The sequence below is a fragment of the Chrysemys picta genome, chromosome 6 (assembly GCF_011386835.1).
Source record: "Chrysemys picta bellii isolate R12L10 chromosome 6, ASM1138683v2, whole genome shotgun sequence".
NCBI classification, from domain to species: domain Eukaryota; kingdom Metazoa; phylum Chordata; order Testudines; family Emydidae; genus Chrysemys; species Chrysemys picta.
This window is the reverse complement of record NC_088796.1, coordinates 75,256,544-75,267,617: the sequence shown is the minus strand read 5'-3', so window position 1 is coordinate 75,267,617 and position 11,074 is coordinate 75,256,544.

Below are 11,074 nucleotides of genomic sequence, written 5' to 3'. Positions count from 1 at the left end.
GAAAAAAATAGCTTCTATTAATTTACTCTCATAGTAAAACACAATTAATTTAACTAATAATATTTTTAAATGTTTGCTATTTTACATTTTGAATCTGATACAATTAGACAGAGTGTATCTGTATGGTAGTCCCGATTGTGTCTATCAGGACAAGAAAATCCGAGCTTCATGTACATACATACGGAACAGCAGGACTTGTTGATGGTTTTTTTTCTTCTTTTTCAGAAGGCTCAAAAACTCGTCTCTCTCACCAACAGAAGTTGGTCCAATAAAAGCTATTACCTCACCCACATTGTTTCTCTATGTCCAATTTGAGTCTAATAGGAGCATTTTATAAAAGTTACGTTTTTCACTTTTTCTTATAGCAATGCCATGAGCTGTGCCCATACTTTCTGGGTCACTTTGTGGATCTATCAGTGAGATATTAAATGATTTTTTTCAAGGGATCATCATACAGTGGTCATCATTAAAAAGTCAACATTTGCCAAGACTTATCACAGTTATTTTCCTTGATAATGTATAATGTCATATCTTAGATACAAGGACCACTATACCAACTTGTCTTATATGATGCCTTAACATTTGAAGGATTGATGTTTAAGGACAACTGAATCTGAGATATTACACTTCTCTATACAGTACAAAGAATACAAATGGAACTCTGCATGGGCATAATGATTTGTTTGCATAGGTTCATTTGCAGGCATGGGGACACAGTCATAAACAATATTATCCCAGTATTTGTAGTATTCCAGGTATTTCCTGTAGAAAATATATGGAAGTAGAAGGAATACTACAAATATTGAGTTTGCTTTATGTTTCTAAAGCAAAACTGGAAAATTTGTAAGAGTGACCATGGTAGCAATTTGTTGTGTCTTTGGCATATGCTGACTTTGTAATGATAACCACGGTAGAATGTCTATACTCTCACATGATATGAAAATCATAAGACAAAATGTTAGATTTATTTATTTTTTGTTTCACCTCAATCAGAGAAAGAAATATTATGTATCCATGAAATCAGTAGCACCCATTTCACAGCATTCACCCCAAGAGGCCAATTGCTGCTAACTCTAATTTAGGATCTATTTCTACAGTTGGCCAAAACAAACATTAATGTTCATCAGTTGGGTTGGTGACTGAGGATAGAAACCATTTTGAGGGCCTGGTTTTCATTTACACTAAGGCTCCTTCATACCACTATGGCAGTGTAATGTGTCATTAAAGTGGGTCTGAATTAATTTTACACCAACTCAGAGCATTTACACTCACTTTTTACTGCCAGTGCAGTGTAAAGAGGTTTAGTGTAAATGTGAATCATGCCCTGAGTATTTTGATCTTTTCTCTACATTTCTTTTTTTTACTCTCTGTCCTTCATTATAACTTCGGCTACACAGATGATGCTGCCTGGGCTATGTGCAGAGGCTTTAAAAGGAGATTTACATAACAAGTTAAAGTGTTTCTCTGCTTGCCTGTATGACAGATTGAGACAACTATGCTCCTGCACCTAATGATTGCATTCAGCATTAAATTCAATGTTCTGGGTATGCAAGCATTCATATTCTTGCAGTTTCCTGTGATGTTGTGATGACCATTTAAATGTTGTCTACAAAATATAAGTCATGCATATTTCATGTTTAAATTCCCTCTTCCGGCAGATAGTATCTGCAAATTGTATGTATAAACAACAGGAAGAGGAAGATGCAGTTCTGTCTCATATTTAAATTGCAGGCAAACATCTCTCTAATGCAGCTTCACTCAACTTGCTTTTACGTGTTGCCCACCCCCAGCCTCTTCATGCTGCCAAAGATGCTAGCCTTTACACTTTATTTGGTAGCCTCTCCCACAATCATCTTCAACTTATCTTCCATGCCAACACTAATGTTTGAAAATGCCCTCCCTGAGACAGGCCAACACGCTACTACACTCTTCTCATACACATTTCTTTGTAAGACACACTTCTGCCACGATACTTAAAGGAAATTAATCTCATAAACTTTAAGGCCAGAAGGGACCATCATTATCATCTAGTCTGACCTCCTGAACATCGCAGGCCACAGAACCTCACCCACCCACTCTTGCAGTAGGTCCATAATCTCTGGCTGGGTTTTTAAATTTCCAAATCTTGATTTAAAGACTTCAAGTTACAGAGAATACACAACTTACTCACTATTAGTCACCTAATACTGACTTGGTAGAGTGGCAGTTGGCCATATGCACAATAAAGCAAAACATTACAAATGCCTGTATGTTGACCAACTTCTTTCCTCCCTCCCCCATATTATTTTATTCTGTTTGTTTTTTACAATCAAAGGTCTTCAAGGCATCCCGATCACACTGTAGGCATTAATATAATTAACAAATAATAACCTGATGAGTTGTGTAGTCTCAGTTACCTTTGTATTTGTTCAGCATTTGTGTGTCTCACTGAAGTATTTATTCTTCTTTCCCAGGATCTGTTGTAGTTTAAGGGACAAGTTTTCATACATTTCCAGACTATCCATTAGACCTTCATTCAAAACTCCATTAAGTTAAAAGCACTAACTCCCACTAGAATGAATAGTTACCTCTCTCCCTCAATTTGTACCTGCAAAAAAAAAAATTAGATTTGCACTGAAATTCTGGTCACTACTAGATAATATATATTGGGTAGCAGACTGCTTCTCTAAATGTCAGTATTCATTAGCCATTTCTATAAATCTTAATTAATGAATGGCAAAGGGAAACTTCTAGAAGAATATTTGCATAGGGTAAATATATAGAAACACAGAAATCAGAGATGAAAAATACCAATCAGAACATTTGGCCCATGAAGAATTGATTAATCAATACAGTATATTTTTAGTGGCTTTTTTCCAATCTAATTTTAAAAGTCCAAAATCACAATGATAAAGGGTGTTCACTACTTCTTTTTGCAGATTATTTCACAGTCTAATAGCCCTCACTTTCCTGATAGCCTAAAGTTTTCAGTTATTCCTCTCCATCCTCCATTGCCTTTTATAATTACCCTTTATTTATAGACTCATAGTCAGTTTTCAGTCCACATAACTACCTGACCAAGCCAAATTGAATTTTCCTATTAAGATTTTCCTGTATTGAAGACACTCAACTACTTTTGCTACTGTACATTTTAATTTTCTTGGTGTATTCTTGTCTTACCTGGCTGCATATGATGAGAACAACTGACTATAGGCCAGACTCTACCACGGGGGTTCTCAAACTGGGGGTCGCGACCCTTCAGGTTGTTATTACATAGAGGGGGGTCACAAACGGTCAGCCTCCATCCTGAACCCCACTTTGCCTCCAGCACTTATAATGGTGTTAAATATATAAAAAGGTGTTTTTAATTTATGTGGGGGGGGGGGGTTGCACTCAGAGGCTTGCTATGTGAAAGGGGTCACCAGTGCAAAAGTTTGAGAACCACTGCTCTACTAGCTTTACTAATGCTAACTAGTATCTTATTCCAGTGGAACTACTTGGGGGCTAACATGCTACCCATTGTATGTAATGATGGCAACACATTTGGAAACACATTAGTGATGCTTACATAATGTGGTTATGGGCACAACAGAAAACCATTAGATAGTGCAGATAGACAGGCAGAGTTGATAGAATCATTTAAGAAGTTGTTCATTTCTCTTCTACTTTTGGAAAATTATAAACTTATTTTTTTCCATATTTGATGCATTTAGGAGCTGGGTATGGTTGCAATTTCCACAAACTCTTCCTCCAGTGCCAAAAGTCAGGATAGATTTCAATACTGCTGACACCTACACTAAGGAAATATTGGCAACTAAACTATATGTCAACTAAAAACAGAGAGGGCGATGGGCAATTATCTTCAAGTCATCAACACCCCATGAAAGAGCAGGGAACATAGTTCCTCACTGAAATACACTTCTGCTTCTATTAATTTTTGTATTTGGCCTCTAGATCAGGGATCTCCAAACTTTATGAGACGAGGGCCAGATTAGATTTTTGAAGGGGCTTCGCAGGCCGAAGTGACTGTGAAAGAAATTAAATATATGCAAATATATGCAAAATCATTAAAAAACAACACTACTCTACTGTGTCAGTGTTGCATTAAATTCTAAATCAGGTGTAAAAGTTAATCGATGCAGGTACTGTGAAATCACAAAATATTTGTCAATAGATTAAAAATCATTTCACATAATTTTTTTTATTTTAGTTCTAAAAAAATCACACATTTGTATCATGCAAATACTGTTTGGTTCTATTAGTGCTGTAGTTAAAATTTAACCATTATGAAATTGCTAATTTCCATCTTCTTTATTCCATTTACTGGAGATGTAATTAAGCATCTGGCTTGTATTTTTACTCTAAGGCAGGGGTCCGTGCTTGCTCGGCTGCAACAGCAACTCTCCTCTAAGTTGGCTCCCAGAGGCACTCACCCCTCCGCACAGCTCAGCTGTGCTGTCGCCCCGCGTGAGCTGCTGCCGGCGGCCCCTCCACCTGCCTGCTCGGCTGCCTACTCAGCTGTTCGTTTCTCCCCTGTTGGTTGAAGGGACGGACAAATGGAAGCCGCGGGCCGTAGTTTGCTCTAGATGATGGGCACATTAGAAATATAAAGCCAGATTAATTGATCAGGGTTTTTTCTACCCATAATCCTGCCCTTCTTTCAACCCACTAGGTAGTTGCTGGATAGAAATACCATTTTCACAACCTTTTAATACTGAACTTGAGCCACAATACAAGTCTGACTAACGTTTGTCAAAATTAATTGGAAGTGAAACTACATTTCTATCAACATGTGGAGAAGCAGCTCCCCCAGTCCCTGGTAGTAGTGTAGTCAACAACTGAAAACCACTCATTAGCAGCTGACTCCTTGGAATCCCAGAGACAAAAGAAAGTTTGGTCATATTCTCTGATGCTTGTAAGCAATCTACTCAGCACACATTTAGCAGTGTGGGAAATGCCTTCTGTGATAAACTAAATGTCTTTCTCCACATCAACACTGAGATGCTAAGGTGGGAGTTGCACTTCCTTCATTTATAAAAACATCCGAAGAAGTGAGGTTTTTACCTACAAAAGCTTATGCCCAAATAAATCTGTTAGTCTTTAAGGTGCCACCAGACTCCTTGTTGTTTTTGTAGATACAGACTAACACGGCTACCCCCTGATACTTTTTCCTTCATTTATAGTCTTCTTACTATAGAAGTCTGACCTCCTCAACTGACAAACATCACAATATATCCCTATATCATTCTATCTGTGCTATAGGTTCTGATAGGTAGTAATATCAATCAAGGGAAATAGCAGAGATAAATCTGGTCAAATGTGTTCTTGGCAGAGCTCTGCCAAGATTAGCAGTTTCAATTTCACTGGGGTTCATCCAAATCTTTTCTCCAATTTAGGGCTCAGGTAAGTTTTCATCTACTGAGATTCTTTCAGTTTCATGCTTGAAGAAATTGTCAAACTCAGAGCAAAACTGCCATGATTTTTCTGGCTCTGCAAAAAAAATTCTAGAATTTCACATGATGAACAGTCCCAAACCACAATCACAGATCCTTCTGAACTCAGGGAACTTTAGATCTGAATTACAAAGGGCTGTTCATGCTCAACCCCATCTTGTACCCAATCCATAAATAGATCCACATTCAGTAAAATGATAACATTAGTTTATCAAAAAGTTTGCAAATCCCAGTAAATCTTTGGGTGAACCTGATCCAAATTCTGATTTGATAAAAGCAGGAAACCTAGTACAACGTACCTGGCTTTATTATGGAACTTTTACACATTTCTCTTTCAAATCTTGTTGGGAACATTTTTAATAGAAATTATTATTATCTTGTTCTCTTAGTGTTAAATAGACTTTATGTATATATATATATATATATATATATATATATACACGTCAAAATTAGTTGATGGTCATAACAAAAATTAAACAATTCTGAAAAAACAAATGAGAAATTGTATCTAATTTTGATGAAGTTAGGCATGGTTGACCTGCAGATCTTAGTGTGAACTAAGAAATACACTTCTGTAAACATTTTAACCTTCAGTTCATTAAATGAGTGCTGCCTGGCGACTCTCAGTATGTTCATATTATATTTATGGAATAATGGTGAGTCCTGGGAGTCAGAAAATAATACCTATAAATTCCTGGAAATATACCAATGTTTAAGATGTTCAAATTATTATTATAATTATATAAATTATTCTGTCACATGTTCTTTAATTTCACAGAAGTCAGATCCTGCAGAGTCCTTCAGGCATAATTTTGATTAAGGTCAATGGGAATGTTGCTTGAATAAGGACTGATAAGGACTACAGGATTTGGTCCCGTAGCTTAAACATTAGTATGGTTCTGGCTGTACAGCTTGAAATCAACTAGTTTCTGTGTCTTAAACCTTTTAAGCAATTTCAGTTTTACTGTTTTTATAGGATACTCCACCCTAGGACATTAGAATCCTACATAAAAAATGTATTCTGCCCAAATTCATTGGGCTTCTGCATCAGTTGTCATCTGAGTTTGCTGCATTGGTTGACCTCATGGCATCTATTTCCAGTGTTGTCTCTCAGAATTTAGAACTTCAGGTTTTCATACCATGTCTTCTTGTTAATCTTCCTCTTCTGTGCTCAACACAAATAAACTGAAAGTCTTCTCTGTAAGAAATGGGTTTTTTTGCAGTTACTAAAGAATATTTGCTTCCTTTAACCACCCTTGGAACCAGTATAAAATATTCTTTTTACTAAAGGAAAAAAACCTGCTAAACAATTAATACAGTTTAGTATGATTGTGTACTATTTTTATCCATTGTTTCTTCTTTATGACTGCCTTTTTTTGTCAGGTATTTCTCCCTTCTCTGCTCTCCCCAAATTTCTCTCTCTTTACAAATTGAAATGGGCCTGAGCCACAAAGTCCAGATCCATCTCTGAACTTACACAAGGTTTTGGGAGTATTCAGATCCAGAGGTTTGGGTTGATGCCATCTTTTATAACATCTACAGAAACTATTGGAAAATTCCTGACCTTAATGAAGTTGATGGAAGTTTTGCCATTGACTTCAGTGAGGCCAGGATTTCACATCATATGTTCAAGAAAAAAAGTGATTTCTAAATATGAAAACTCCCCACCAATCTCCTAAAAACTTTGTATATGTAATATTTCCTTAGAAAAAGTTTTTTAATTAATTTGCTTACAGTCAGTCCAATATAGTTCTATGGAATTATGCTCTCCAAATAAGTAAAAAATGTTTAGTCTATTTCTTAAGATAAATTTAGTGCTATCTAGATTAAACTAACTATGAACCACTAATACAAGAGCAATATGAAGAAACGTATACTCCAAAAAGAAAAGGATTTAGGTTGCTTTCCATAAGATCAGTGCACAGCAATTCTCAACAGGTGTATTAACTAGTTTGTTTTATAAGGTCAAAGATGACAGTTATATTTTGAAGCTAAAGGGATGAATAGGTAAAAGGACTCGTAATAATGCAAAACCAGATGTCCTTACAGAAAATTACAATAGCTTTGAATCTGGGAGATCAATAATCTTTAGTGACCTAGTTAAAAGAAAAAGGAAGTAAAAGACCAATTTAAAGAGTACATCTTCATACTAAATTTAAAGAGCATGTGTGAGAAAAAACAAGTGGACTTGGTTTAAACCTCTGTTACACTGACAGTGTTGAGAATGACACTCAAAAATACTCAAGTGTGGTGCTATGTATTACAGCAGTTATTAAGAGTCCTACTTCTGAAAGACATCCAGTTGTGTCCTTTTGGAAATAAATAATATTTCCCCCTGTTAAAAGAATTATTGAACAATTTAGCCATCATATGTTAATTAATAATACAAAATCTCATAAGACTGAATCAAGTAGATATGAGCCAAGGCAACAGTATTAGAATCCAGGTTAAATTTAGACTATATGGTTCATCTCAGGAGCTGAATCAGAATTCAGGTTTGGATTCAGCTCTGAACTTTTGTTAGCTAGCTGCTCTTGCAAGATTCTTTTTAATCATTATATACATTTTATAAGACTGCCTGCTTTTACAATTATTCTGCCATCTTGAATAGTGGAAATCTTATGACTTCAGCTGCTGTCAACGGATATCTATCAAATTTGATCAAAATCTAACACAAACAGCTGTTCAGATCTAGGAAATTCAAGGGGTTTTAGATATGGGCATCTGGTTTTAGTCCATCTTCAGAAGCAAGTTGAAGATACTGTAATCAGAGTCTCCCTTGGAAAAAGTGCAATTTATATTGCACCTGAGCAACCATGTTTCTTGGAAGAGTGCTTTTATTCCAGTAGAAAAGTACTGTAATGACGTCTTTAAGAAAACAGTGTGCATAGTAACAGAAAACAAAAATGTAAATAGCATTACCCAGTGGGTTGTAGGGCTATGATATTTAGGGGAATGTTTTGCCTTCTGAAATATATAATAGTCTATTTTACTTTCTTGCTCTTAAAGATTGGTATTGTCTTCACTACTTAAACAGAATGATCCAATGACTGATGTAATTGATGATGATGCATTATTACATGATAGATCACCTATACTTCTTTGAACTTTCACATCTTTCGAGTTTTTGTCTTTCTTTCGTATGAAACAACACAGAAGCATTTTCAATTCTGAGCTTATAATAGCCTTAGTGGTTAATATTTTGATCCATAAAACACATAATAGAGGTTTGATTATGATTAAGCACACAATCAGATAAAGAATAATAAGATGTTCTGCTCTTGTATGGTAACGTGATTCCAAATGGTTTTTGTTCAAGATACACAAGCTACACTGCTTGAATGTATTTGATTGCAGTAAAATGTTTGCCACAGTAGTGACTAGTTGCAGTCCAAACATTTTACACTAGAACATACTGAAGTCTCAATAGGAAAATGAAGCACTGATTAATTTAGGTAACTTTTTCTTCCAGGCTTTTGGAAATAAATGTTAAATACCAACCTCTTCTTTATCTCTCAGTAAAAATGTCTTAATGCCTTAAGCATTTAATGCTGAAGCACCCTGGTTTCTGTGTCTGCAGTCTGTTTTAATTTCTTATGCTTTATTCAGTTCCTAAAATGTAGAGGCAAAAACTATTCAGAGAATTGTCCTTTCTACTAATGGTTAAGACCCAATTCCAGAAAATCTTCCTCATGCTGAGTAGGACTACTCATGTGAATGAGTGCTACTCAACCTAATGGAGGAAGCCATTTCTTATTCCGGCTGAAGCTGGCTGCCCCAGGTCACTGCTCTGTGGAGTGTAGCAGCTGCCTATGAGAGAACCTGGCTGAGGATGGGGCAGAGGTGGACTGTCTGGCCTGGCTGTCAGGGACAGGGCCGAGCAAGCCAGAAACGTGCAGAAGAAAGAGTGCCTCTCTTCCCACCCCAAGCAGAAATCTAGCAGTGGCACTTGACCCCGAATAACCCCCTATGCATCACCTATGACCCTAAATCAAGGCAGGATTCTGAAACTAGGCATTCTCCCATCTATCTTGCCTGCAGGACCCAATCCAGTAGGCATTCTCTGAGCCTACTGACCGAACCGTACCTTACATAAAGGACAGCTAGGAGTAACCAGATTGGGAATTTTCCAGGTCGGGGCTTGTCTGTCTGTGTGTCCTCCAGAATACCCAACAGTCCAATGGTTAGGGCACTCACTTGGGGAAACTCTTTTCAAATCCCCACTCTGCCTGATTTGGAGCAGGGACTTGAACTTAGGTCTCCCGTGTCCCATAGAGTGCTCTAACTCCAAGGCTGTTGGGTATTCTAGGGTAGGTCACTCTCTGAATCCTTTCTGTCGAAGCTGTTCTACTTTGTATATATAATTAAATCCCGAGAGGAGGAAAGGACTTCCCTCGGGTCCTCTCACTACCTCTGTGGGATGGGACTTAGTACCCAATCCTCTCGCTGGCATTTCCTATTGGCTAGCTTAGGTGGTTTCCCTGGTATTTGTGAATCTCTTTCTTAGGTGCCTAATCACATATTGCATAGGGAGCCTGGGGTCCCAGCTCAGGACTGAGGATTCCACAAGGCAGCAGTTTGTCTAAAAGGTAGCGCTGCAATGCTGAACACCATGACACCATTTTGTGCATCTTAGACCTCTCAATAGTGAGAGGAGCGATGCCTAACTACCTTTACAAATCTGGGCCCTAGGCATGTTTGAAAAAAACTCTAGGCATCTACCTGCATCTTTAGGTAAGTTTTAAATATATTTAAAAATCTACCCCAAATTCCTCAAATCAGCTGAGTCAGCATAGTTCATTATAGACACCAAGAGGATGTACATCAGGGATCTCAAACTCAACTCACCAGCAGGGCCACATGAGGACTAGTACATTGGCCTGAGGGCTGCATCACTGACCCTGCCCCTGCTCCCACTCCACCCCTTCCATGAGACCCTGCCCCTGCCCCGCCTTTTCCCACCCCGTCCCCATTCCAACCCCTTCCCCAAAGTCCCCACCCAAACTCCGCCCCCCTCCCTGCCCCTATTCCATCCCCTTCCCCAAATCCCCGCCCCTGCCCCACCTCTTCTCTGTATCCTCCATTGAGTGCACGGCTCCCCGCTCCTCCCCCCCTGCCTCCTGGAAAGTGCTAAGCAACGCCAAACAGCGGTTTGGCAGCGGGAAGTGCTTAGAGGTAGGCAGAGGAGCAGGGACGCGGTGTGCTGGGGGGGGAAGGAGCGGCAGGGGAGGGGAGCTTGGCAGCCACAGGAAATAATTCAGAGGAATGGGGGGGGGCACGGGGAGATTGGTGGGCCGCAGCAAATAACTCCGCGGGCCACATGTTTGAGACCCCTGATGTACATGAATTCTGTAAATTTGGACTACAAGGACCATTTTGTATCATATGTATCTGCCTAAATCTCCAGAATTAGGGGTAGTTTGCGGCAGTTTTTCCTTTTGGAAATGTAAGGGTTTCAACCACTCTTACCTCTTTGCGTGCCCCAACATTCTACAACATTCCACTAATTAAGAACTTGCTAAAAAATATGTTATATAAATATACACATATACGTACAAAGAACTGCAAGAGGTTACCAAGTCTAAAAGTGAGCCTTGCAAACTGACTTAAATAAAAGACTTTCAGAACTAATTATTTGCCTA